This window comes from Pteronotus mesoamericanus, unplaced genomic scaffold (genome assembly GCF_021234165.1).
Source record: "Pteronotus mesoamericanus isolate MK-2021 breed Mesoamerican mustached bat unplaced genomic scaffold, CSHL_Meso_final contig_35, whole genome shotgun sequence".
Lineage (NCBI taxonomy): Eukaryota > Metazoa > Chordata > Mammalia > Chiroptera > Mormoopidae > Pteronotus > Pteronotus mesoamericanus.
The window spans coordinates 760,369-787,051 of NW_026555139.1; the positions used below are offsets into that span (position 1 = coordinate 760,369).

Below are 26,683 nucleotides of genomic sequence, written 5' to 3' on the forward strand. Positions count from 1 at the left end.
TCCTCTCCTCCTGGAATGCCATTTCTGTTGGACGCGCCCCACAGTCACCTTAGCCTTCTGTTCTAACTTGATGCACTTAATGATGACAGTGAGCTCCCACTGTCTGCTACCTGCTAGGCAAAACACCAAACACTGCAGATACAAAATTGTGTTTAATCCTCACAACGGAGTCATATTCTATTGTTACTGTCCCCACAAGGCAGCCGAGGAAACAGGCTTAGAGAACCTAAGCCCAAATAGCCTACCAAGGTAACTTGGTAAGAAAAGCAGAGCGGTGGGAAGCAGACCCTAGAGCCATTCGGTGTTGCTGCTCAGCGCAAAGCAAAGTATCATGGGGATATCCCTGGAATAAATAGTTGAATACTTTGAAGATGAATAGTTGAAGTTGAGCCTTTCTTTTTTTCCTTCACTAAATTCACACAATGTGACACCAAGAAGCCATTTCCCAGAATGTCTACTTCAACTACCTCATTTCACTTGTAAGGAAATTCAGGTCCAAAGAAGTCCAGTGACTACTAGCTTAAAGGTCACTGGCAGCCCAGGGCCCCTCGCTGGGGTCTCAAGATAAGTCCAGCTCTCGAGGATGCTCAGACACCTCTGGCAGCCTGTCAGTCCTAAGCTCAGTGGCCCACGCAGGCAGGCACTTATCGTTCTTGCCGGGTGCCAGGACAGAACACGGGGCAGGACAGCGCTGCCATTCTCGGGGAAATCTCTCCCTCCTGCAAAGTCAGCAGTGGGCCTGGACTGATATTCCTATCCCTGCAGACGACTGCTTGGGCAGGTTCAGCTTCCTGCTTCGGGCACTCTAACGCCACAAATCGCTTTTGGATCTACACGGACACTCACAGCACACACATATTTTTAACAGATAACAGATTAATTAATACTGCAGGCCACTTACTGAAATTTTCAAGCCCGGAATTGGGCTTGGGCGAGGGAATAGGCGGGGCTGGAGCACGCATGGGAGGGCCTGCGGGGAGTGAGCGGGGCTGGAGCCAGTGCAAGTCAAAGCCGCGGCTCCATTTCCTTACGCATGCCGGAAGTGGCGGTGGTGGGCGCGGCGGCGCAACCCCCAGGCGGCCGGACGTCTCTACGCTTGCCAGAAGGAGGCGGTGCGGCCGGGGCGCGGCGGCCGGGCGGCGGCCACTGTGCGCAGACTGTGAGCGCGGTGAGTACCCGGTCACCCGGTCCTGTCCGCCTGCGGCTCTGACTGCTCCGGCCCGGGCGTGGCTCGAGGGCTGTGAGTCTCTGTCCGGGTCGGGTCAACCTCGTGGGATTGCCTCACGGAGAATCCTTTCGAAGTCTTTTCTGTGTCAGGAAAAGCCGCGGGTTTTCGGCATGGTTTGAGTTTTGAGAACGAGGCTGCCAGAGATCGTTGATCTGCTTGTTTATTTTATCCATTTTTTTTTTTAACCAAGTGTTCTCGTATAGCAGCCGTTTGTGGCGGACAGCAGCGCTTTTGAAAGATGCACACTTGTGTGGGAATCTGAGGGCCGAGGAGACGGCGGAGTGGGCCGTTGGCATTTTCAGAGTTCATCTTGAAAATTACACTAGTTTGGAACGATTTGCTGAGGAATAATTTGTAAACGCAATAACGATACTTTTATCTGTGACGATGTTATTGGCAGAACGAAAATTTGATTATAAATCAAGATTTTATTCTTCATTGAGATAGATATATATATATATATATATATATATATATATATATATATATATACCATTCTGGACAGTTAACCATCATTGAAGGTTCTTAGGAGCAGGGCCTTAATTTCTGGTGGAATTAATGTTTTTTCATGTTGTATTAAAATAGTACTTTCGAACTGGAAAGTGAGAAACCAGGTGTTTTATGACTGAGAACGTTCACGTTCACTTTGTATTACTATTCTGATACCATTAGTTTAAAATTGTCATGTGACTAAAACAATGTAAAAAGGCATGTTGGATTTCCAGGATTTATAGCTCAGAGAATTTTGATATATATAAGCACGGATTTAGCTCCAACCAATTTGGAAATTACACTTTTTTCTCATCTTTTTTATTGAGGTATAAAACACATATGAAGTCACTAAGGGCATAAATATTCATTGTACAGCTCAATGGATTTTTTTGTATATTTATTAACTTGAGTGACCACCAACTAGGTCAAGTTTATATATATATATTTCTATCATCCCAGGAGTTTCCCTCTGCTGCTTCCAACTAAGTTAATACCCTTGTAATCAGTATTTGGATTTCAGTCTTTATTTACTGGTTTTGTCTATTTTGAGCTTCCTGGTAATGGAATTTTGCAGTATGCTGAACACATTACTGTGAGATTGATTCATCCATGATGTTTAATGTTACATGAAACACTAACATTCTATATTGCTGTGCAGAGTTTATTTGTGTTCATTACATGACTACTCTTCTGTTGATGGATATTATATTTGTGTTTCTAATTTTTGTATATTATGTATTTTGAAGACTACTGTGAACGTTCTTGTAACATCTTGGTGAACATCTGTGTCTGTTTCTGTGAGCTGTAGAATGACTGAATCATAAGATAGGCAGAAAATTACTTATAACATGAAGCTTCCTTTTTTATAAAAATAGAATCTCTTATTTTAACTTCTATAACATTAAAGATTAGTAAAAGGTATAACTATTATGATGTGAAGACTTAAGTAACTCATTATCTTATTATTATTTACTCCTTGGATTTTACTATCCAGGCTATCATTACTTCTTTAACTGTTTAATAGAAAAGTCTGTAAGAGCTGGTAATGGCCTGTCCCTGAAGTCTGTCCTATAACTCTTAGGTAAGAGCTATGTTGCTCAAGTTAGTGGTTGTTAAGGGAAATGAAACACCAAAAAGATATGACAAAAAATGGATTGAAGAAACATGGGATTGCAAATCAAAAAACTTACTACATTGTTATTGTCATACTACAAAAGTATGTATATAAATATTAAATGAATTATAGGGTTGGTTACAAATGTGAAATTTACTACAGGAGTACAGTGGTTTCCAGGGTACTGAGATACTGTTACATTTATAATGGTATCAGACAACAAAAATCACTAGCCATTTGTGGGAAATCAATAACATGTGAGAGATGCCCCAGATCAAACAAATATAAGAACTAGACATAAAACAATGGAGTTAATGTAAGAAACAGAAGAAACTTCAAAATAAATATTAGTGTGCTTAGATTTAGGAGGATATTATGCCTTTTGAACACAGACAAGCTGCCCTGAAAATAAGCAGTCAGTTATTTAATATTAAAACATAGAAAATAGGAAAAAATAGCAATAAAATGTAGATCCAGAAGAGTCATTTTTACATCTCAATAGGAGTTGCAGGAGGTAATAGAAATTGGAAGAGGAGAAATAACCACAGAGAACAGAAATCATGAGGGTAGGAGTACCCAGGCAGTGTCCTGGGCAGTAAAAGCCAAACAGAAAGGTGTATGAGTTAGGAGACAAAAGTACTAGCAAAAATAAATCAATCCTTCCATGTCTGGTTTGTTTCTTCATCTATACAGTGGGGATGATCAGGAAGTATACCCTTTCAGAGACCCTGTGGAAAGATGTGGCACAGATTCAAGGGTTCTGGCTGTGCTAGCAGCTCCTTTTCCCTGTTTTCTGCCTTTCACAACTCACAATAGATGCCAGCTTTCTCATTCCTACTTTATAATAGAATAGAACCAAAATATTTTCAAAGGAACAAAGGAAGAAAACATGGGAATGTCTCTTGAGTAGAAGTTTTTGAGTTTATGAATGGAAAGACATACTGAGAGTCTTAAAAGAATATTGATAGACATACCTAGATACATTCTGATGAAATTTTTATAAATATACAATCTCATAAGCTTCCAAAGAGAAGCATATAGTTACCTATAAAGGAGTGGAGATCAGACTTGCAATTAGATTTCTAATCAAGACATGGAATGTTAGATGACAATGGAGCAGTCATCTAACTAAAATGTGCTCATGGGACTCAGAATCTTATCCATAACTAAACTGTCATTTAAAGTGGAAGCAAAATTAAGTCATTTTCACACATACCCACTAGGAATACTTGAGGATGTGCTATATCAAATAAAAACTAATTGAAGAAAAATAGATGTGGAGTTCAAGAAAACAAAAAAAAGTGATCAAAGAAAACAGTAAAACTTATTTCTCAACTCCAAGGTATTTTTAACTATAGCTAAGGAATTTAATGCAATGCATTGCAAAGAAAAGGATTTATAAAACAGAGTAGGTATAGTTTTAAAGTCTATAATTTAAAAAAAGATTTATTCATTTGAGAGAGAGAGAGAGGGAGTGAAACATCAGTTTGTTGTTCCACTTATTTATGCATTCATTGGTTGTTTGCATATGGGGACACCGCTGTAATCGACTCAGCTACCCAGCCAGGGCCTGAAGTCTATAATTTGGAACAAACATTCAGTGTGATTTGAAGTTGGTTGGGAAGGCTTATCCTGTGCAAGGGAGAAGCTATACATACAAACCAATTACATGTTAGAATAAACTCTTTAAGGAACTCTTACCCAGTAGTTCCATTTCTGGGGATTTATCCTATAGATGAAATAATGTGTGGAAAGTCATGCATATATAAGGTTATTTATGCTGAAATGTGTAGTAGTGGCAATAGACTTGGAAGGATACACAAAAACTGGAGAGGGGAAATGTACCTCTGGAATAGAATGGAGAGGCTTCACTGTGTGCTCTTATATCATGTTTAACCTTTTAATCACATGTATTTATTTTCGAGACTTTTAGAAATATAAATAATTGGGGGGGGAGTGTAAAAAAAATGTAAGGATTTAGAGCATGGCTTACCAAATCTGGCTGGCCACTTATTTAATATGACCTGTGACCTAAAAGTGGTTTTTACATTTTAAGTGCTTTGGAAAAAAAGAGAGAAGAAGAATACTTTGTGCCATGAAAATGATATGAAGTCCAAATTTCAGTGTCCATTGGACTGCAGCTGTACTTATTCATTTACACATTGTCTATGGCTGCTTTTGTGCTGCAAGACAGAGTTGACTTGTTGTGATGTGTACTACTGTCTGACTCTTTACCTAAAATGTTTACTAGCCTCTGGTTAGAGAACAGAAGCAGACCTCTATATATACAGGAGTTTTGCTTATGGTAAAGGATATTACCAGTTAGTGCCTGACACACAATAGGTACTCAAAATATCTGTTGAATGAGGTACTGTTTTCTAGTGATCATACTTTTATTTCTAAATACTTAAAAACCATTGACTTACTGACATGTTAAAGAATTCATGTGTCATTTTTAATACTCATCAATTGCACAAGAAATAAAATCTAATTCCCTCCCTCACAAATTTTATGCTTAATGAGATTTTAGTTTATGAGATTTTTAGTTTAGTTTTTCTGATAGCGGTCATGTTTTCCAGATAATTTTGTGACTTTGTTTTTGTTGTGTAAAAAGGGAACTGAAAACTATACATTAGTTTTTGAAAACTTTAATGATAATTATATTATGCAGAAAATGTAGGAAAATTATCCAGAATATAACTTTAAAATAAGTAGATTCAAACGGATTATTTGTATTTTGCAGAAGGCAGTAGGTTACTCTTTTCGTAGAAGTTAGTTTGGCACAGTCCAGTGTAAGTATCCCGGAAACAATGTATGACATATGTAGTAGTAGGACCATAAAATTGTAGAATGAGAAAATTGAGTAGAAACTGCCTGTAGGTCATTTTATGAATTAACATTAACACTTTTCTGTTGTCTCAAAATCACAAGGGCAATAGAAAGATGTAACAAGACCTTCAGAATAATATGATTCTACTTTTGGGGAGTGGTGAGGGGCTTAGTTTTGTTTTCAAATCCAAACTTGTAGGCAACAAATATTCACACTTATTTTCTTAATGAACAAACTGAGGTTTTCTTACACATGCTTCTTTGGCACTGCTACTAAAACTGTATCTTTTTTTTTTATTTTTTAAACAACTTCATTGAAGTTTAATTAACATACAATGAATTACGCATATTTAAAGTATATAATATGATAATTTGAGCATATGTATACATTTGTGCATACATATGCACAAAAAATGATGGACATTATCAATCACTACCAAAAGCTTCTTTGTGGCCTTTTATAATTCCTTTTTGGTATACTACCTCTTATACCCTACCTCGCCCTCACTTCCTCCTCTGCCCTCCTCCCAATCCCATGCAACTACTGACTCAATCTGCTTTCTGTCACTACAAGTTACCTTACATTTTCTAGAATTTTATATAAATGGGTTCATACAGTATGTAGTCATTTGTTATCTAGCTTCTATCAGAGTAATTACTAAGATTCACTCATGTTGAAGCATGTATCAGTAGTTTATTCCTTTTTATTGATGAATAGTGTTCCAATGTATGGCTGTACCACAGTTTGTTTATCCATTCACCTATTGATGGGCCTTTATGAGTAGTTTCTAGTTTTTGGTTATTATATATAAAACTGCTTAGAACATCTGTGTGTGAGTCTGTGTGTGAGTCTGTGTGTGTATATATGCTTTCATTTATCTTGCATAAATATCTAGAAATGGAGCGGCTTGATCATATGGTAGGTTATGTTTAACTTGTTAAGAAACTGAAAACATCTTACATTCCTGCCAGAAGTTTATGAAAGTTCTAGTTCCTCTACTTTGTGACCACCACATCAGTCTTTAATTTTAGCCATTCTCAAATTAGCCATTCTGTGTAGTGATATCTCATTGTGGTTTGAGTTTGCATTTTCCTAATGATTAATGATGTTGAGCATTTTTTTCATGTGCTTATTTGAAGTGCTCAAATCTTTTAACAGTTTTTACTTGAGTGGCCTTTGTTTTGTTATAATTATATTTTGATAATCTTAAAAATATATTCTCAATGCAAGTCCTTTATGAGATATATGCTTTGCACATGTTTTTTACAGATCTGTGACTTGTCTTTTCATACTTTTTTTTTCCAATTACACTTGACATTCAATATTATGTTAGTTTCAGATGTACAGCATGATGGTTAGACATTTATGTAACTTGTGGAGTAATCCCCTTATGAGTCTAATACCCATCTGCTACCATATGTAGCTTTTATAGTATTATTGAGTGTATTTCTTACGTTGCAATTTATATCCCTTTGACTATTTTGCAATGGCTAATTTGTACTCCTTAATCCCTTCACTTTTTTCACCCAGCCCTTATACCCCACTCCCATCTAGCAACCATCATTTTGCTCTCCATATCTGTGAGTCTGTTTCTGGTGTTTTTGGTTCATTTATTTTGTTTTTTAGATTCCACAAATAAGTGAAATAACATGGTCTTTCTCTGTTTGACGTGTTTCACTTAGCGTAATACCTACTAGGCCCATTGGTTTTGTTTCAATATGAGCACTTCTTCCTTTCCTATTCTCAAACAGTAAGATTTCATTCATTTAATGGCCAAGTAATATTCCATTGTGTGTATATATACCACTTCTCCTTTATCCAGTTATTTATTGATGGATATTTACATTGTTTCCGTATCTTGGCTATTGTAAATGATGCTACAGTGAACATAAGGGTGTATACATCTTTTCAAATTAGTGTTTTGGATTTCTTTGGAGAAATACCCAGATGTGGAATTGCTGGGTCTCAAGGTAATTCTCTTTTTAATTTTTTGAGGAATCTCCTCACTGGTTTTCATAGTGGCTGCACCAGTTTGTCCCACTAAAAGCAAAAAAAGGGTTCTCTTTTTTCTACATCCTAGCCAAAACTTGTCAAAACTTGTTGAAGGCTTGAGGTGGTATCTCATTGAAGTTTTAATTTGCATTTCTCTGATGGTTAGTGACATTGTGTATCTTTTTGTATGACTCAGTAATTCATACATCTTCTTTAGCGAAGTGTCTATTCAGCTCCTTTGCCCATTTTTAAATTAGATTGTTTGGGTTTTTTGGTGTTCTATGAGTTATTTATCAATTTTTCATATTAACTCCTTACTGGATATATTATTTGCAAATATTTTTTCCCATTCAGTAGGTTGTCTTTTTGTTTTGTTGATGGTTTCCATAGCTGTTAAAAAAAAAAAAGACTTTTAGTTTGATGTAATCCATTTGTTTATTTTTTCTATTGTTTCCCTTGGCTGAGGAGATATATCTAAAATATCTCCTTTGAGCACTGCCAGAGAGTTTGCTACGTTTGTTTTCTTTTAAGAGTTTTATGTTTTTTGGTTCTTATATTAAAGTCCTTACTCCATTTTCAATTTATTGTTGTATATAGTGTAAGGAAGTAGTCTATGGAGTTTCAATTTTTTTTTTTTTTTTGCAGATATTTGTTCAGTTATCCCAACACCATTTATTCAAGATACTGTCCTTGCCCCATTTGTATATTCTAGCCTATTTTTTCATGAAGTAATTGACCTAATGTAAATGACATAAAGTCATAGGTTTATTTTTGGGCTCTATTCTACTCCATTGATTTATATGTCTGTTTTTATGCCAGTATCATTCTGTTCTCATTACTATAGCCTTCTAGTATCGTTTAACATACTCAAGATTGCTGTGGCTATTTGGGAACTTTTGTGGTTCCATATAAGTTTTAGATTATTTGTTCTAGTTCTGTGAAAAATGTCATTGGTATTTTGTTAGGGGTTGCATTGAATGTATAGATTGCTTTAAGTAGTATGGACATTTTAACAATATTAATTCTTTCTACCCATGAACACAGTATATCCTTCTTGCTGTATAAAAATGCAACCAATTTTTGAATATTAATTTTGCATTTGCTACTTTACTGAATTTATCAGTTCTATTAGTTTTTTGGGGGTGTAGAATCTTTAGGGTTCTCTATATGTAGTGTCTTGTCATCTGAAAATGATGACAGTTTTACATCTTCCTTTCCTATTTGAATACTTTTTACTTCTTTTTTGTATCTGAGAGCTGTGGCTAGGACTTCCAATATGTGTTGAATAAAAGTGGTAAAAGTGGACATTTTTGTTCATGGTCTTAAGGAAGATACTTTCTGGTTTTTCTACTTGAGTATGATGTTAGCTGTGGGTTTGTCATACATGGGCTTTATTATGTTGAGGTATGTTCCCTCTATTTTCACCTTGCTGAGTATTTTTATCACAAATGGATGCTGGATTTTGTCATATGCTTTTACTGCATCTGTTGATATGATCATGTGGTTTTCATCCTTCATTTTTTTATGTGTTGTAGCATGGTAATTGATTGTGGCCATTGAACCAACTTTGCATCCCAGGAATAAATCCTACATGATCAATGATGTATGACCTTTTTAATGTATTGCTTAATTAGTTTGCTAATACTTTGTTAGTGATTTTTTTTATGGGCACATATATATTTTTTTCTTTTTGTAACATCTTTGTCTGGCTTTGGTATAGGGTAATGAAGACCTGTACAATGAGCTTGGGAACCTTCCCTCCTTTGGAAATTTTTGGAATACTTTGAGAAGGATAGGTGTTAATTCTTCTTTGTTTGCTAAAAGCAACCACAAAGCCTTCCAGTTCAGCACTTTTGATTGCTGGGAGTTTTTTGTTTAGTGCTTCAGTTTTGTTGGTTGTAATAAGTCTGTTTAGATTTTTTTTTGTTTGTTTCTTCTTGATTCAATCTTGGAAGGTTGTAGGTTTCTAGGAATTTATCCATTTCTTTCAGAATGTTCAGTTTTTTGGCATATGTTTGTAGTATTTTTAATAAACCTTTTTATTTTTGTGGTATCTGTTGTCATGTCTCCTCTTTTATTTTTTATTTTATTTATGTGGGTCCTGTCCTTTTTTCTTGATTAGTTTACTTAAAGTTTTATCAATTTTTATCTTTTCTAAGAACCAGCTCTTGGTTTCATTCATCTTTTATAGATATTTATTTCATTTATTTCCACACTGATCTTTTCTCATTTTCTTTTTTCTTTCACTTTAGGCTTTGTTGTTCTTTTTCTATTTCCTTTAGTATAGGTCAGTTTTTTGAGATTCTTCTTGTTTCTTGAGGTAGGCTTGTACTGCTTTGAATCTACCTCTGAGAATTGCTTTTGTTGTGCCCCAAAGATTTTGGGTCATGGTGTGTTGATTTTCATTTTTCTCAAGGTATCTTTTTATTTCTTCCTTGATCTTATTGTTAACCCATTTACTGTATAGTAGTATCATGTTTTTTAGCCTCCCTGTATGTGTTTTTCAGTTTTTTTTCTTGTAATTAATTTCTGGTTTTATACCATTGTGGTTGGAGAAGATGCTGGATATGATTTTAATCTTTTAAAAATTTGTTGGACTTGTTTTGTGGCCTAACATGCGTTCTGTCTGGGAAAATGTTCCATGCGCACATGAAAAGAATGTATATTCTGCTCCTTGGGATGAAATGCTCTAAAAATATCAATCTGATCTAGTGTATCACTTAAGACCTCTGTTTCCTTGTTAATATTCTCTCTAGAAGATCTATTCATTGATGATAATGGTGTATTAAAGTGCCCTAATATAACTGTTACTGTCGACCTCTCCCTTTATGTCCATCAGTGTTTGCTTTATATATATTTAGGTGCTCATATGTTAGGTGTGTAAATGTTTACAGCAGAGTTATGGCATTTGTTTGATTGATCCCTTTATCATTATGAAATGTTCTTTATCTTTTTAAAAGTCAGTTTTGTCTGATATAGGTATTGCTACCCCAGTTTTTCTGTTTTTCATTTCCATTGGCATGAAATATCTTTTTCCATCTCTTTACTTTCCATCTGTGTGTGTCTTTTGGTCTGAAGTGGGTCTCATGTAGACAGTTTCTTATCCATTTAGCTACCCTATGTCTTTTCATTGGACTATTGAACCCATTTACATTTAAAGTGATTATTGATGCTTATATAGTTATTGCCCTTTTATTCATATTTATATTTTTTATTCTTCTTCTTGTTCTTAAATAAGTTTTTTTAACAGTTTTTGTAATACTGGTTTAGTGGCAATGAACTCCTTTAGTTTTTTTCTTGTCTGGAAAGCTCTTTCTCCCTCCTTCAATTTTAAATTATAGCCTTGCTTGGTGGAGTAATCTTGGTTATAGGTCTTTGCTTTTCAGCACTTTGAATATTTCTTGCGAGTGCCTTCTGGTTTAAATGTTTAGTTGAGAAATCACCTGACAGTCTTATGGTTGCTCTCTTGTAAGTAACTGCTTTTTTTTTGTTGTTGTTAATTTTAAGATTTTTTTCTTTGTCTTTAACTTTTGCCATTTTAATTATAATGTGTCTTGGTGTGGGCCTCTTTGGGTTCATCTTCTCAGGGACTCTGCTCTTTCCAGACCCTGTGTCTATTTCCTTCACCAGCTTAGGGAAGTTTTAATCATTATTTCTTCGAATAGGTTTTCCATCCCTTGTTCTCTTTCTTCTTCTAGTACCTCTGTTTTGCAAATGTTATTACAGTTGATAATTGCTCCAAGGTCCTTTAAACATATCCTCATTTTAAAATTCTTTTCTTTCTTTTTTTTTTTTTGCTGTTGGGATTGGGTATTTTCCGATACCTTGTCTTACACATGACTGATTCAGTCTTCTGCTTTATCTAATCTGCTGTTGATTTTCTCTAATATATTCATTTCAGTCATTATATTCTTCATTCTGGTTGGTTCTTTTTTTATGGTTCCTGTCTCTGTGTTGAAGTTCTCATTGGAATAATCTATTCTTCTCTAAGTTCACTGAGCATTCTTAAAACAAGTATTTTGAACTCTGCATCTAGTAAATTGCTTGTCTCTATTTTGTTTAGTCCTATTTCTGGAGCTTTTTTTCTTTTTCATTTGGGATGTGTTTCTTTGTCTCTTCATTTTGGCTGCTTTCCTGTGTTTATTTCTATTTATACGGTAGGTCTGCTATGTCGCCCAGTCTTGGTAGAGTGACCTTATATGGTTTGTGTCTGTGAGGCCCAGTGATGCAGTCTGTGTGGTCATCTGAGCCAGATGATTCACGAGTGTCTCTTGTGGTTGTTGTGTGTGCCCTCCTGTTATAGTTGAGCCCTGATTGGTGTGACATGTAAATGGGTGGGATTGATTCTCAGGCTGATTGGTGGTAAGGATTGTCCATGAGTACAATGGTTGAGCTGTTGTGCAGGGGCTCACACTATGTAGCAGGATTTGCTTTAGAGGGGCTCTGATAACTGCCATTTTTGCCCTTTGGGTGTGTTCTTTGTGGAGCTAATTGGGTAGTGCTTTGGTGTGGTCTGAAGCTGACCACTGGGTGTGTTGGTCTGAGGCCTCTTGGGAGAAGCTCCAGTGCAGGCCAAGGTCAGTCTCTGCCTGTGCCCTTCCTGGAGCCACTTGGTATGAGCTACAAAGTGATCTGCAGACATTTGCCATTTGCACTGGGCTTGTAGGTACCTGAGAGAGTCTAAGCTGGTAAACGAGACTGGCTGCCGCTAGAGCCTGGCTTGGGGCTATTGAGCAAGGCACGGGGGGACATGTTGAACCCAGATTCTGAGTTGTTTGGGATTTGTGAACATTTGAAAGGGTTCAAGAATGTCCTAAGCATGAGCTGCAACAAGATGTTTGTATGGGAAAGCTGCTCAAAGTGGCTTGAATGGGCATGCATGTTGAATGGGGTGAGGTCTCAGGGAATCACCAGGTCAGGGCAAACAGTTTTACCTGGTTGATTGAAACTTAGATATGGCACTGGCCTACGCCTGTAGTCTGGTTCATGGGAGTGCTCAACAAAGGAATAATCTCTTCTGCCAGTACTTCTGTCTGGAAGAAACCTGCACCTCCAGACCTTGCTCTAAGCCAGACAGTTCACTTCCTCTCTGTTTATCCTGGTTGTTTTCAAGCTGCTGCTTCTGTGATGGAGATGATAGCAAATGAGTCTGTCAACAAGCAAGTCTGTGTTTGGCCTCCGTAAAAGGAATGCTTAGGACTCTAGAAACCCTGTGTCTCACTCATCCACAATCCTTACTAGTTTTCATAACCGGAAGTTATGGGGATATCTGTTCCTAGCACTAGAAGCCTCCACTGTGGAGCCTGGGAGGGACTGGGACTTTTTGCTCCTCAGGAGAGACCTCTCCAGCTGAGATATCAGTACCGGTTTTTCACTGCCACACATAACTATGGGACTAGCCCATTCCGTGTCTCTACTCCTTCTGCTAATGTCAGCGTGGCTGCTTATTTATATCCTTAGTTGTAGGACTTCCATTCAGCTGGACCTCAGGTATTTCTCTTTTCTCTCTCTCTCTCTCTCTCTTTTTTTTTTTTTTTGACTTACAAACAACAGAAATTTATTTCTCACAGTTCTGGAGGCTGGAAAGTCCAAGATCTTGCATGGTGCTGGCAGATTTGGTGTCTGGTGAGTACTCTCTGGTTCATAGATGGCACGTTCTCACTGTGTCTTCACATGGAGGAAGGAGCCAGGAAGCTCTCTGGGGTCTCTTTTTATAAGGACATTAGTTCCAATCATGAGGGCAGAGCACTCGCAAAAGCCTTCTGTTCAAATACCATCACATGGGGCCTTAGGATTTCAACATACGAATTGAGGGGAGACACAAACACACAGCAATTTCCAATAAAACACAAAAGTATAGGGACAGAAAGCAGTTCACCATATACCAGGGGCTAGGAATAAGGGTGGGGGATTTCCTGCAAGGAGGCAAGAGGGAACTTTTGGAATTACAGAAATGTTTTATATCTTCTTGATTTTGATTGTGGTGTTGGTTATATAACCGAATGCAATTGTCTAAGTTCATCAAAATGTACACTTAAAATGGGTAATTTTTTGGATCTAAATTATACCTCAATAAAGGTATAATTTTCTATTTAGTAATTATATATCAAACTTATTTATGTTGTTTTGATCAATTATGTACCATTAATCACTGTAATGTAATGCAATCTAGAAGGATTTTTTAAAATTTATTTATTTCCTTTTTAAATACATTTGTCTCTGCCTCCCCCCACCCCTTTCCCTTGCCCCCTCCCTCTTTCCCTCCCTCAGCTCTTCCCCTTTGGTTTTGTCCATGAGTCCTTGCTCTGTGTTCCTTGACTTCCCCTTCCCTTCCCTTTCCCTGTCCCCCCTTCCTCCTTCCCTCTTGTCTCTGTTGATTTCTTTTCCTTTCAGTGTTGCTGGTCATATTTTCCTTGCATCTTTGTATTGTTGGTTAGGTTCCGCTTATAGGCGAGATCATATGGTATTTGTCTTTCGCCCCCTAGCTTATTTCGCTTAGCATGATGCTCCCCAGTTTCATCCATGCTGTCGCAAAGTTTAGTAGTTCTTTTTTTCTTTCTGCTGCATAGTATTCCATTGTGTATATGTACCATAACTTTTTGATCCAATCATCTACTGATGGGCATTGAGGTTGCTTCCAACACTTGGCTATTGTAAATTGTGCTGCTATGAACATTGGGGTGCATAGGTTCTTTTGTATTGGCGTTTTGGTGTTCTCAGGGTATAGTCCCAGCAGGGGAATCGCTGGATCAAAAGGCAGTTCCATTTTCAGCTTTCTGAGGAAATTCCACACTGCTTTCCACAGTGGCTGCACCAGTCTGCATTCCCACTAACAGTGTACTAGGGTTCCCTTTTCTCCACAGCCTCGCCAGCACCTGTTGTTTGTGGATCTGTTTATGATGGCCATTCTGACCGGTGTGAGGTGGTACCTCCTGGTGGTTTTGATCTGCATTTCTCTGATGGCTAGTGATGCTGAGCATCCTTTCTAATGCCTCTGGGCGCTCTGTATCTCCTCCTTAGAAAAGCATCTGCCCAGGTCCTTTGCCCATTTTTTGATTGGACCGTTTGTCTTCTTGGAGTGGAGTCGAGTGAGTTCTTTATATATCTTGGAGATCAAACTTGTATCTGATGTATCATTAGCAAATATATTTTCCCATATGGTTGGCTCCCTTTTCATTTTGCTGATGTTTTCTTTAGCCGTACAGAAGCTTCTTATTTTGATGAGGTCCCACTTGTTTATTCTTTCCTTTATGTCCCTTGCTTTAGAAGACATAGCAGTGAAAAAATTGCTGCGTGGGATATCTGAGAGTTTCCTGCCAATGTTCTCCTCTAGGACTTTGATGGTGTTGCGACTTCTATTTAAGTCTTTTATCCATCTTGAGTTTATTTTTGTGCATGGTGTCAGCTGATGATGCAATTTCAATTTTTTGCATGTAGCCGTCCAGCTCTCCCAACACCATTTGTTGAAGAGGCTGTTATTGCTCCATTTTCTGCTTCTGCCCGCTTTGTCAAATATTAGATGTCCATAGAGACCTAGGCTTATTTCTGGGCTTTCTATTCTGTTCCACTGGTCTATGGGTCTGTTCTTGTCCCAGTACCAGATTGTTTTGAGTATAGAGGCTTTATAGTAGAGTTTGATGTCCGGTATTGTGATCCCTCCTACTTTGTGTTTCTTTCTCAAAATTGCTGCGGCTATTTGGGGTCATTTATGGTTCCATATAAATTTTTGAAATGTCTGTTCTATTTCTGTGAAATACGTCATTGGTATCTTAATAGGGATTGCGTTGAATCTATAACTTGCTTTGGGGAGTATGGACATTTTGATGATACTAATTCTTCCAATCCATGAGCACGGTATATGCTTCCATTTATTTGTGTCTTCCTTAATTTCTTTTTTCAATGTTGTATAGTTTTCTGCATACAGGTCTTTTACATCTTTGGTTAAATTTATCCCTAGGTACTTTATTTTTCTTTTTGCTATATCGAATGGTATTTTTTCTCTGATTTCTTCTTCTTCTATTGCATTGCTGGTGTACAAAAACGCCTTTGATTTCTGAATGTTGACTTTGTATCCTGCTGTTTTGCCAAATTCACTTATTAGGTTGAGGAGTTTTTTGGTAGAGTGTACAGGGTTCTCTATGTACACTATCATGTCATCTGCAAACAATGATAGTTTTACTTCCTCCTTTCCTATTTGGATGCCTTTTATCTCTTTCTCTTGTCTGACCACTGTGGCTAGGACTTCCAATACGATGTTGAAAAGAAGCGGTGAGAGTGCACATCCTTGTCGTGTTCCCGATCTTAGTGGGAAAGCTTTCAGTTTTTGCCCGTTGAGTATGATATTAGCTGTAGGTTTTTCATATATGGCCTTTATTACGTTGAGGAATGCCCCATTTATTCCCATTTTGCTGAGTGTTTTGATCATAAATGGGTGCTGTACCTTATCGAATGCTTTTTCTGCATCTATTGAGATGATCATGTGGTTTTTGTCTTTTCTTTGATTTATGTGATGTATCATGTTTACTGATTTGCGTATATTGAACCATCCCTGCATCCCTGGGATGAATCCCACTTGATCGTGGTGGATAATCTTTTCAGTGTATTGCTGGATGCGGTTTGCCAATATTTTGTTGAGGATTTTAGCATCTATGTTCATCAGCGAAATTGGCCTGTAGTTTTCTTTCTTTGTAGGTAGACTTCAGGTATTTCTCAGTGATGGTGGTTCTGTAGTTTAGTTGTAAGTTTGATACGGTCATGGGAGGAAGCAAGAACAGTGTTTATCTACTCTACCACATTGAATGGCAGCCCCCTAGTCATCAATTAATAATTTTGATGAAGTCCAGTTTATTGATTATGCTATTAATGTCATATAAAAGAAATCTTTGCCTAACTCTAGGTCACAAAAACTTTCTCCTATGCTTTCTCCTAGTTATATGGTTTTAGGTTTTACATTTAGATCTGTGACTCATTTTTAATTACTTCCTAATGGATGTGATATGTACCTTATTGTGAGTTTTTTGTTTTGTTTCCACTGCATTTATTACTAATATAAAAATTGTTAACAAGAAAAATTCATTTTCAGTCCTCTAATACCTCTTATCCCTCCCTCTTGCCGACACAGCTCCTTACTGTTTCCTCAGGGCCAGTCCAAAACTGAGCCTGTTCTGTGTTGTTTTCACAGAAAACAATCAATGCCAGAGGTATAGGGGAAGAAGGTTGGTAGAAAGCGACAGTACTCTCCAGGTTCCACGCAAAGATAGGCCACATGGAGATTCAGGAATTCAAACAAAAGGGTTTTTGGACTCACAGTGACATAGCTTAACTAAAATGGGTTATAGAAAGGATAGGATAGGCCCATCATAGGATTTAGAAGATATCTTAGGGTCTATGTCAAACCAACACCAGAAAAATAGGGAGGATCAGGGAAGCAGTCTTGCCTAAAGTCTCACAATTCTCTCATTTGGGGAGACAGAGAAAGAAATGCCACAGACCCTGGGAAAGAGTATGAGGGGATTCATGTACCACAAAACACAGTGATCATAGACCATAATGGTAGGGATTGTGCTAATGATGCAGTAACTGTTAAATCTAAAAGCAAGGAGAGTGACCTTTCAGGGAGTGACTCTGTACTAGTCACCCAAACTTGACTTTAGGTCAGATAGCCTGGTGAGTTTCACAGAGAAAGCTGACAACATTGGGGTAGAGGATATGACATTAAAAAAGTACTTAAAACATGCAACTAAAAGAAGGGAATGGTAGGAAACTGCTGCGGGGCTCAGGAATCGAGGGCATAACTGGGGGCTGGGTGGACAAATGCCTAAGAAACAGTACCAAATAAGTTCCCTGCTCAGCAGTCAGTTGGCAAGGGGGAAGAGGATCCAGAAGGCAGTTGAGGGGAGCAAGATGGGACCCTGAAGGTGAGTCTCTGCAGTGTGAGGAGAAGAAAGAGTGTTCACTGTGCAAGTGATAAAATATATCTCTGGACCCCAAATGGGAGTGGTAGTAGACTAGGGTGGGCATCACTGACTGGGGATAGAAGGTGGAACAGCCTCACAGTGGCCATCATAGGGCCACAGGGAAACATGTGGCCGCTAGGTCACAGAGAGCTCATTATAGCTTGGAGGGGAAGGCACAGTCTTACAGAGGAGCTCCATTGATGCCTGGATGGTAAAAAGCAGAGGTCCTCACACCAACAGCAACCCTTTTTGGCAAAGTGTTGGCAAACAGGATGGTCAGATTTGTCTTCCCTAACCTGTGGTTCATCCTTGGAGGTGGGGGGGGCAGGTATTCTCGACAAGTGATGAGGTTTTGAGCCTTTAAGGAAGTCTCTGTTCCTTGTGAAAACCTCCCCCAGAGGGACTACCAGGTCCTGATCTGGGAAAAGGAGACTCAGCATTGACCACCCCCCACTACCACCAACCACGATCATATGGGACAGAACTGGGGCCTACGCCTCCCCAGACTGGGTCTTTGCCCAGCAAGGAGGTTGGAGACGCAGCAGTAGTGAAGTCATCAGTCACCTTTATCCTGAAGGACCTCTGTGAAGAGAGTCTGCATTCTTTTGTGTCTGTTTTCTTTTATTCAATATCATGTTTGTGGGATTCATTCAGGTTGCCTGCAGCAGGAATTGTTCATTTTTATTGCAGCGTAGTACCCCATTGCATGTACACACAACTTATTTATCCATTCTACTGATGGTGGACATGTGGATGGATTCCATTTTGGGGCTGACTTGTGGTTACCAAACTTACCATTGGCCATGGGAACGGCCAGGAGTCTGGCTGGTCCGATGGGACTCCCATTCTCTAGGTCTCCAGTTGGGTCTTCCAGTTGGAGCTGCTGCTGCTGATTCTGCTTCATTCATTTTGGTGTCATGGTTGTGGCAGTGACTGCAGTGGGATTTGAGGGCAGTTTATTTTGGTTTTGGTGTGCTAAAACATTTCCCTGTTGGCTAATGACGTTGAGTGTCTTTTCATGTGCTTATAGGCCGTTCTTAATATTTCCTTAGAGAAATATCCATTTAGCTCTTTTGCCCATTGGGTTATTTATCTTTTCAATATTGAGTTGTAAAGATTCTTTATATATTCTAGACACAGACCTTTATTAGATACCTGATTTACAGATATTTTCTCCCATCCTGTGGGATGTCTTTTCATTTTCTTGATGCTATCCTTATTTTATTTTTATGTATTTATTTTTATAATGTTTTATTGTTTATATAAAGTTGTCCCAATTTCCCCCCTTTCGCCCCCCTGTGCTAAGCCCGTCCCCCACTTACATAGTCCCCACACCATTGTCCATTTTCATGAGTCCTTCATATATGTTCTTTGACTAATCCCTTTAGCTTCTTTCATATAGCCCTCACCCCTGTCCTCCCCTCGTACCACTGTCAATTTACTCCATGATTCTATGCCTCTGGTTCTCTTTTGTTCAGTAGTTTATTTTGTTCATTAGGTTCCTTTTATAAGTGAGATCATATGGTGGTGTTTGTCTTTCACTGACTGGTTTATTTCATTTAGCATAATACTCTCCAGCTCCATCCATGCTGTCATGAAGGGTGGGAGTTCTTTCTTTCTGCTGGGTAGTATTCCATTGAGTAAATGTACCACAGTTTTTTAATCCACTCATTTACTGTTGGACACTTAGGCTGTTTCTAACTCTTGGTTATTGTAAATAGTGCTGCTATGAACATAAAGGTGTATACATTTTTTCAATTGGTGTTTTGGAATTCTTAGGATATATTCCCAGCAGTGGAATTACTGAGTCAAAAGGTAGTTCCATTTTTACTTTTTGAGGAAATTCCATACTGTTTTCCCAATGGCTGCACCAGTGCGCACTCCAACCAACAGTTCACGAGGGTTCCCATTTCTTCATATCCTAGCCAGCATTGTTTGTTGATTTATTAATGATAGACATTTTGGCAGCTCTCAAGTGGTATCTCATTGTAGATATCTCTCTGATGGCTAGTGATGTTGAACATCTTTTCATTTGTCTATGGGTCATCTGTATGCCCTTCTTGAAGGAGTGATATTCAGGCTCAACACTCATTTTGTAATTGGATTGTTTGTTCCTGGTGTTGAGTCATATGAGTTCTTTATATGTTTTGGAGATTAAACCCTTGTCTGGTGTATCATTGGCGATGTTCTTCCATATGGTTGGTTCTGTTTTCAATTTGAGGATGGTTTCTTTAGTCATGCAGAAGCTTTTTAATTGATTGTCCTGTTTGTTTATTTTTTCCTTTATTTCCCTTGCCCTAGTAGATATATCAGCAAAAATATTGCTATGTGAGATATCTGAAATTTTACTGCCTAAGTTTTCCACTAGAATTCTTATGGTATCATGACTTACATTTATGTTTTGTTTCCATTTTGACTTTATTCTAGTGTATGGTGTAAGCTGGTGGTCTAGTTTCATTTTTTGGCATGTGCTAATCCAGTTCTCCCAACACCATTTATTGAAGAGTTTATTTTTACTCCATTATATGCTTGTGCCCTGTTTGTCAAATATTAATTGACCATAGAGGTATGGGTTTTATTCTGTTCCACTGATTTTTGTGTCTGTTCTTATTCCAGTACCAGACTATTTTGTTTACTGTCACCTTGTAGTATAGTTTGATATCATATACTGTGATCTCTCCTACTTTATTCTTCTTTCTCAAGATTGCTGAGGCAATTTGGGGTCTTCTTTAGTTACATATAAGTTTTTGGGATATTTGTTCTATATCCATGAAATATGCCATTGGTATTTTTATACTGTGTTGAATCTATAGATTTCTTTGGGTAGTATGGACATTTTAATGATGTTAATTCTTCTAGTCCATGAACACTGTATATGCATCCCTTTATTTGTATCTTCCTCATTTTCTTTCTTCAGTGTTCTATAGTTTTCTAAGTACAGGTTTTTTGCCTCCTTGGTTAAATTTATTTCTAGGCACTTTATTATTTTGTAGCTATAGTAAATGGAATTTTTTCCTTTTACAGGGGTTTCTCTTTCTGATTGTTCATCGTTGGTATATAAAAATGCCTTCAATTTCTGAATACTGACTTTGTAACCTGCTGCTTTGCCAAATTCCCTTATTAGGTTGAGTAGTTTTTCATGGAGTCTTACAGGGTTTTTTATGTACACCATCATATCATCTGCAAATAATAAGTTTTATTTCCTCCTTTTTAGTTTGGGTGCCTTTTATGTCTTCTTGTCTGAATGCTGTGGCTACCATGTTGAATAAGAATGGGGAAAGCGGATATCCTTGTCTTGTTCCTGATCCTAAGGGAAAAGCTTCTAGTTCTTGCCGATTGAGTATGATACTGGCAGTAATTTTTTCATGTATGGCCTTTATTACGTTAAGATATGCTCTCTCTTCCCATGTTACTGAGAGATTTTATCATAAATGGTTGCTGGATTTTATCAAAAATGGTTGCTGGATTTTATCAAATGCTTTTTCTTCATCTATTGATATAATCTTGTGATTTTCGTCTTTCATTTTGTTTATGTGATGTATTATATTTATTGATGTGTGATATTGTATCATCCTTGCGCTCCTGGAATAAGCCCACTTGATCATGGTGTATGATCTTTTTAATGTATTGCTGGATCTGGTTTGCTAATATTTGTTGAGGATTTTAGCCTCTATATTCATCAGAGGTATTGGCCTGTAATTTTCTTTCTTTGTCGTATTTTTACTTGGTTTTGTAATTAGAATAATATTAGCCTCATAAAAAGAGTTTGGGAGTCTTCCCTTTTTTTGAATTTTTTGGAATAGTTTGAGAAGTATGGCTATTACTTTTTCTTTGAATGTTTGGTAAAATTCAACTGTGTAGCCATCCAGTCCAGGGATCTTGTGTGTTGGGTTTCTTTATTATTGCTTTAATTTTGCTAGTTGTTTTTGGTCTTTTCATGTTTTCTGCTTCTTCCTGATTCAATTTTGGAAGATTTTATATTTCTAGAAATTAATGTATTTCATCCAGATTTACCAATTTTTTGGCATGTAGTTGTTCAAAGTAATTTCTTACAATCCTTGTATTTTAATGCTTCTCCTCTTTCATTTCTGGTTTTATTTATTTGGGTCCTATCTCTTTGTTTCTTGATAAGCCTGGTTAAAGGTTGGTTAATTTTGTTTTTCTTTTCAAAGACCCAGCTCCTGAATTCAGTGATATTTTTTATACAAAAACAGCTTTAGTTTCAACAAATAATAGAGGAACAATTAAAATAACACATCATTATCAAAACAGATGAATGAGTATTAAAAATATTGATACTATCAAGTATTGATGACTGCAAAAGGAACTGGGTATTCATACACTTGTTTTCTTCATGTTCTTAAAGCAGTCCCTTTAGCATATTTTGCAGTACCGATTTGGTGGAGGTGTATTCCTTCAGCCTTCTTTTGTCTGGGAAACTCCTTATTTCACCTTCCATTTTAATTGAGAGCTTTGCTGGGTAGAGCAGTCTTGGTTGTAGGACTTTGCTTTTCATGACTTGGAATATTTCTTGCCATTCCCTTCTGGCTTGCAGGGTTTCTGTTGAGAAGTCAGCTGCCAGTCGTATTGGGGTCCCTTATATGTTACTACCTGTTTCTCCTTGCTTGCTTTAGGATTCTCTTTGTTTTTGATATTTGCCATTTTAATGATGATGTGTCTTGGAGTGGGCCTCATTGGGTTCCTCTTGAATGGGACCCTCTGTGCTTCTTGGACTTGTGTGACTTTTTCTCTCCTCCAATTAGGGAAGTTTTCCATCATGACTTTTTCAAACAGGTTCTCCATCCCTTCCTCATCCTCTTCTCCTTCTGGTATCCCTAATATATGGATATTACTACGTTTTAGGTTGTCCTGCATTTCCCTAAATGCCTCTTTATTCTTTCTGAGTCTTTTTTCATTTTCTTGCTCTTCCTGGAAACTTTTTTCTACCTTGTCCTCCAGCTCGCTGGTTCATTCCTCTGCTTCATCTAGCCTGCTTTGCATTCCTTCTACTGTGTTCTTCAATTCAGAAATTGTATTCTTCATTTCCTCTTGTCTCTTATTGATAGTTTCTATGTCCTTTATCATGCTGATATAGTTTGCAGTAAGTTCCTCATAGTTTCCCTGTAGTTTTTGGTAATTCTCTCTGAGCTCACGGAGCTCGTTGAGCTTCCTTAGAACCATTGTTTGGAACTCAGTATCTGATAGTTTACTTGCATCAATTTCATTTAGTTGTCTGTGGGGATTCCTCCTTTCCCTTTGAGTGGGGTGTATTTCTTTGTCTTCCCATTATTTGTGAGACTCTTCTCTTTTGCTTCTGCTTCTTAAGTTGTTCTGTTTTGATTTCCTGACTTTGTGATGTGAACTCCTATGGTAGAAGACCCCTGTTTTTACTTTCTGGATCTGCCTCTGATGATGTCACATGTCATCCTTGTCTGACCTTAGGCAGTCTGTTCAAGACTTCCAGGAATCTGCTGTCTGTGGCTGTCTCCTTTAGCTGTTAATCTGGTCACTCTGCACTCAGCAGGCGTCTTAGACAGCACAGGGAGGCGTGGAATCCCACCTGGGAGCGGGGCTATTGGGTCCTCTGATGCTGGAACCCCTCAGGGGGAACATTCTCTACCTGAGCAAGATGGCTGCTGCCACATGGGGGATGAGTCAGCATCAAAATCCCGCTGGCCACTCTCTCACTTCTCTCCCCAAAGCTCCTTCCCCAGTGTCTCCTGAGGTGTCTCTAGCTCACTCTGCCCCTACCTTTGCCGGAGACCAGGGTACTTGGCTGCAAATAAAAATTTATGTGTTGGCCTTTTAAACAGTTCCTTGCATTTCCAGCCACCTGTCTCTGGCAGAGAGCAACCCTGCTGCTTTTTGCAGCTGGCTGTTTTCTGTGTACTTATTGGGCTCTGGTGCTGTGGACTGGAGATCCCCTCTTTTGGTTTCGAGTCCACACTACTCAGGGAGATCCAACTGGCCCTATCGTTATCCTTCTGTTGCTGCCGCCCATGGGTGCTCCGCCTGCCTTCTCAGGTCTGTACTGCACTCCTTACCAGTTAGACTGCGCTAAAGCTGATTCTTCTGATCCCCTAGATTACAGGGCTCCTCTCTTGCTCTTGTTCAGTTTGCTCCAGGTGATTTCTCCACAATTTAGTTGTAATTCCAGGTTGGTCCTGGGAGGAGGTCAGTGTGACTTCCACTCACTCCTCCACCATCTTGATTCTCCCTCTGAAGATAATTAATTAAATTCATTTGATCTAGTGTGTTGTTTAAGGCCGCTGTCTCCTTGTTGATTTTCTGCCTGGAAGATCTATTCATCAAAGTCAGTGGGATGTTAAAATCCCCAACTATAACTGTATTTCCATTGATCTCTCCTTTTATGTTCATCAAAATTTGCTTTATATAGTTAGGCGCTGCTATGTTGGGTGCATAAATCTTTACTAGGGTATATCCTGTTGTTAGATTATTCCCTTTATTATTATGCAGTGTCCTTCTTTGTCTTTTACCATAACCATGGTTTTAAAGCCTATTTTGTCAGATACAAGTGCTACTACTCCACTTCTTTTTTCCTTTTACCTTTGTGTGAAATATCTTTTTCTAACTCATTGCCTTTAGCCTTCATGTATCTTTTCATCTGAGAAGTATCTCTTGGACGCACCATATATATGGTTCTTTTTTTCTTATTCATTCATTTACGCTCTGTCTTTTGGTGGGAGCATTTAAGCCATTTACATCTAAGGTGATTATTGATAGATAGATATGCAGTGCCATTTTATTGTTAGACTATTGTCCTCTGTTGTTGGTTTTTTCCCCCTTTTTCTTCTTCTTAAAGCAAGCCCTTTAACCGTTGTTGGAGTACTGGTTTGGTGTTAAAAGACTCCATTAGCTTTATCTTGTCTGGGAAGCCCCTCATTTCTCCTTTAACTTTAAATGAGTTAGCCTTGGTTGTAGGTTCTTGCTTTTTTCATCACCTTGAATATTTTAACACCATTCCCTCCTGGCCTGAAATGTGTCTGATCAGTAATCAGGTGGGAGTCTGTTTGGTGCTCCCCTGTAGGTAGGTAACTGCTTTTCTCTTGTGGCTGTTGGTATTCTGTCCTTATAGTTAAGCCTTGTCATGTTAATGATGATGTGTCTTGGGATCCAACTTGTTTGGGACTCTCTGAGCTCCCTGGACTTTTCCTTCACCAGAACAGGGAAGTTTTTGGTCATTATTTCTTTAAATGGGTTCTTAATCCCTTGCTCACTCTCTTCTCCTTACGCTTCATGTTGTTCAAGATGTTTCTTAAGCTCTTCTCTTTTTTAAAAAATTTTTTTGCTGCTCTGCTTGATGGTTTCTTTCTACCTTGTCTTCCAAAACACGGATTCTATCTTCTACTCATCTAACCTACTGTTTGTTCCCAGATACTGTTTGTATCTCAGATACTGCATTCTTTATTTCTGATTGATCCTTTTTTATGGTTTCTGTGTCTTTTTTCATGCTATTGAGTATCCTAATAATCATTATTCTAAACTCTATCTGATAAATTCCTACTTCCATTTCATGTAGTTCTGAAAAATTCTCTTTCATTTGGGGTCTGTTTCTTTGTCTTCTCATTTTGGCTGCTTTTTTGTATTTTCTGCCTTAGATCTTAAACTAATCAGCCTTTAAGCTGATTGGTCTTTAATCTAATCAGCCTGTGATCAGCAGTCAGGCTTAAGTACAATGGGCAGGGCAGAGTAATTCCTGCAGGTGGGACTGTTGCTTCCCCTCAGGCTGATGCCATTCAGAGAGGAGCGCTCTGCCTGAGGGAGATGGCTCCTGCAGTATGGGGAATGACTTAGTACAGAAATCTTGGCAGCTGTTACTTCAGATGTCTTCCAGAGCCACCAACCCCAGACTCTCCTGAAGTGTCTCCAGTCCATTCTACCCGCCCTTTGCTGGCCCCCAAGGTAAGTGCCTGCAAATTAAATTTTGTGCTTTTGCCCTTTAAAAGACTCTCTGTGTCTCTAGCCATCTCACTTTAGCTGACAACCCCTGCTGCTTTTCACAGCTGGATGTTATCTGGGTTCCTTTCTGGCTCTGGTGCTGAAGACTGAGGAGCCCGATTTGGGATTTAGAACCCACACTTCTGAGGGTGAATTGCCCTGCCGCTGAAATATCCCTCTGGCACTTAAGCCGCTGCCTCTGGGAGCCCAGCCAGCCCTCTCACATCTCCTCTGCATTCCCTACCAGTCACGTTTTGCTGAAGTATTTTCTTCTGTGTGTCCGTGGTTGTAAGGCTTCTCTTTCCAGCTAGTGTTCAGTTGGTTATTCAAGATGATTTCTATACAATTTAGTTGTAATTCCAGGTTGGTCCTTGGAGGAGGTTAGTGTAGCTTCCACTTACTCCTCCGCCATCTTGAATCAGTAACAGCTTATTTTTTCATTTCTACAGTATATTTCATTCTCCCATCAGAACATTTAACTATCTCCTATTTATGCTTAGAAGGTTACTTGGGATTAAATAAGTGCTATGAATGAACCTTATTTATGATACCAGTACATGACATAGATAATGACAGTCATGGTATAACAGCAGAAAACTCTATTTTTTCAGTATTTTTGAACCAAAACCTACTTATAAATACATTTTCTGTGGAGATTTTATATATATATTTATAAATATATACTTATGTGTAAATATATATATAGATTTTATATTCATATATGGATGTATAATTGCAACACAAAATACTGCTTTATGTGATATACACTGATGTTTTCTGTTCTATTTCATTGAAAAATAAACTTTTGGTAATTACCAATTAATGGGTTATATCTCATAGGTTAACATCCATTCTCTATATAAAGACAAAACTATGAGGTACTATATTAATAAAAGGTAGAGGTACTTAGATTACATGCTGTTCTATTAAGTTTTACTTCAAAACAGTTAGAGTACAGTATAGTTAAGTGTGTATAACTTTATTAACAATTTATACAAGATTATGTCTCTGTATTTTAGTTTTAGTCTCTCTTTTCCATAGTGAATGGATGGGTTAGTGATATCTTACAAATATTTAAAAGAGATACTGCAGAACTTTATTTTGAATTAATG

At 38.0% G+C, this 26,683-nt stretch overlaps 1 protein-coding gene across 2 annotated transcripts in view; it reads left to right on the forward strand.

Moving 5' to 3' along the window:
• Positions 1-1,111: 1,111 nt before the first annotated feature.
• Positions 1,112-26,683, forward strand: part of CSGALNACT2 (chondroitin sulfate N-acetylgalactosaminyltransferase 2) — a 67,465-nt gene continuing 41,893 nt past the window's right edge. Inside the window, exons 1-2 of one of the 2 annotated variants that reach the window (XM_054576859.1) lie at positions 1,142-1,168; positions 13,227-13,281. The gene's annotated coding sequence lies outside the window, so the exon portion shown is untranslated. Of the gene's footprint in view, positions 1,169-13,226; positions 13,282-26,683 lie in introns of both variants that reach the window. The other variant, XM_054576860.1, reaches the window with a different exon arrangement.